This window comes from Cynoglossus semilaevis, chromosome Z, assembly GCF_000523025.1.
Source record: "Cynoglossus semilaevis isolate Cse_v1.0 chromosome Z, Cse_v1.0, whole genome shotgun sequence".
In the NCBI taxonomy this organism is placed as follows: domain Eukaryota; kingdom Metazoa; phylum Chordata; class Actinopteri; order Pleuronectiformes; family Cynoglossidae; genus Cynoglossus; species Cynoglossus semilaevis.
The window spans coordinates 10,045,828-10,048,447 of NC_024328.1; positions in this window are offsets into that span (position 1 = coordinate 10,045,828).

The window sequence follows — 2,620 nt, forward strand, 5'->3', positions numbered from 1 at the left end:
ACCAAGACAACGATTAAAACCACTGCTTACTTCATGGTGAAGGTGAAATTATTAGCCAGAACCAATTCCCTGAATTATAAACGTTTTAGGTTTAATGTTTTGGTTAATGAAGACAAGCTAAATAAAAAAGGGCTAACCCCACAAGACATAACAAATAGTAGTTGATGTTGAGTTTTTATGTTCGTTATGATGTACTAGAAACAAGCTGAATACAGAACAGTGGTTGGAGCTGTGATGTTTCCATTTGCTTTTCCTTGTTTCTTCATTTTCTTATGTTGCTTTTTCAGCCTTGGGCTACTGCAGTTGTTGAACGCTGTGTTGAAGTTGAGGTGTGTAATACTAAACAAGTCTGAAAACAAGACAGTATTTTTGAAGAAGTATTAATCACCCCATGTTTGATGTGATGACACTTTGTTGTTAAACTGCAGGTCTGTTCATTTTAAAATCTCACCGTCATGTCTGACCTAATGTAATCTGTCTTAGGGCTGACAGTGAGTTTTATGTTTTTTGACATTGTTTTTTGCTAAGCCTTTAACAGCATATTCACTATCTGTGGTAAACTTTCAATCTAATTTCATCACTTATCTCAACAACCACAGAAGAAATGTTTTTCAAACTGTGGCAAACTTGACGATTTTATGGCTGCTTCAAAACAATAATTTAACATAAGTATAATAAGACAATAATTCTTAATATTTTAACTCACCCTTCAGTAAAATGTCAACAATTAAAAAACTGCAAACAAAATTTTTTTTCAGTGAAAATAAGTTGCCATCAAAAATACTATAAAACTGAATACAGAAAACTTCAGACAATGCATATTTTAATGCCATTGAAAATTTATTGTGATATCTGATACTTTACATTAATGTGAAAACAGACATGTGACATGGCTTTACTAATACAGAATGCAAAGCAATGAAGTCAAATAAAAAGCATATATATTTTTTTTTCAAAATTTAGGGAAAAAAACAAAACTAAAAATAAAACAGGCACAACGTAAGCCAATATAAATACAACATGCTCTAGACTTTAAACTGTGGTTTAACAGTCCTAAGAACTTTTCTCATGTTTACCGATGCTGCCCCTCCATCGAAATCCTTTTAGGTAAAAATTTCACTAAATTAACTAAGCTCAAAAAGAAAGTAGCCAGTGTCACAGTAAAACAAGTAGAGCTATATATATTTATATATAAATAAAAGTAAACTGTATTCAGCAGCACTTGTCTATCATTTTCATCCAGGCTGCTTTGATGCTGTAAGGTTCAGAGAAATCTACAGAAAGACAAGGTCACAGGTGACAGGATTTCTCTTCTCTGATTTTGGTTTAACTCCTTCCTGCCATCTTCACCACATGATACCAGTGCATTCCACAGAACCTTGGTACACACTGGTATGACACTGGCAACTGCTTTTTGGAGGTTTACTGTAATGTAGTCGGTTGCAGAACGAGAGCACAGGTTCTGTGGTTGTTGTCACAAGTGCCATGTTGGAGATCCTCTGGAGAAACTGGCTGTGTGTAAGAATCAAGACGGACAAGAGATTTGAGAGCCCATGGCCCGTGGTTCTGAAATGCTTTGATGCATTGACATTATCTGACATTTTACAAAGTGAATCTAGGTGTTTCTAAAGAGCTCGACTGAAGAAGGAACAGTCAGCTGCGTTAAGTACGGACTGCGTGAATACGTTTGCCGTCAATTAGTACATTGTTTCCCAAAGACTGGGTCGCAACCCCCATGTGGGTCGCAAGAGGTCTCGCACCGTGTTTCCCAGGAGTTTACCAACAATGTCTATTGACTTGGGTCGCGAAGGTTTGTTACTTTTAAAATATGGGTCCCCAGAAAACGTTTGGGAAACACTGAATTAGTGTAGGTGGGCCATGTTGGGTTTAGACTTGTCTGCTGGTCTTGGTTTTGGTTTGACTTGTATTTAGTCCAGGTCTAAATCATCAGTCAGAGTCTGACAAATTTAATAATTTTTGTCTTTTTTAGACTTTTACCTTTGTTGGGTGGTTAGCTGTATGCTTTTATAATCAGTTCAACTGTACGTGAATTAGTTTTATTGAAGACCACCGTAGGATTCTTAAAAGTTCAACAGTTTTGTTGGTACCATGTTCTGTGTTCTGGCAGTTATTTTCTGGGGACCCATATTTTAAGTCACAAACCTTCGCAACCCAAGTCATTAGACATTATTCGTAAACTCCTGGGAAACATGATGTGAGACGACCCACTTGCGACTCAGGGTCACGACCCAGTCTTTGGGAAACAGTGTTCTAGGGACCTGGACAAACCCGACAAAGACAAGTGTAATCATGTCCACATTCTTCCTTTGGCCCAGGCCTAGTTTTGAACTAATCTACATCGTCCAAATTAGCCGTTTATCCTATAAGCTACATCCCATTTCTGAGGCTCCGAGCTCTGAAAGATAAAGCGTTTTGAAGCTGAAGAGTCACAGTTGTCGCAAATTTAGATGAAAATATTTTCCTTTGCACCTTTACATCTTACACTGACAGAGAGTTTGATAGTTATATGTCATGAAATGTTGTGGGTTTACCAGCTACTGATGATGTTATACAGTGATGTTATTGTAAGTTCTCGTATTGACATGTTTAAGAAGTGATA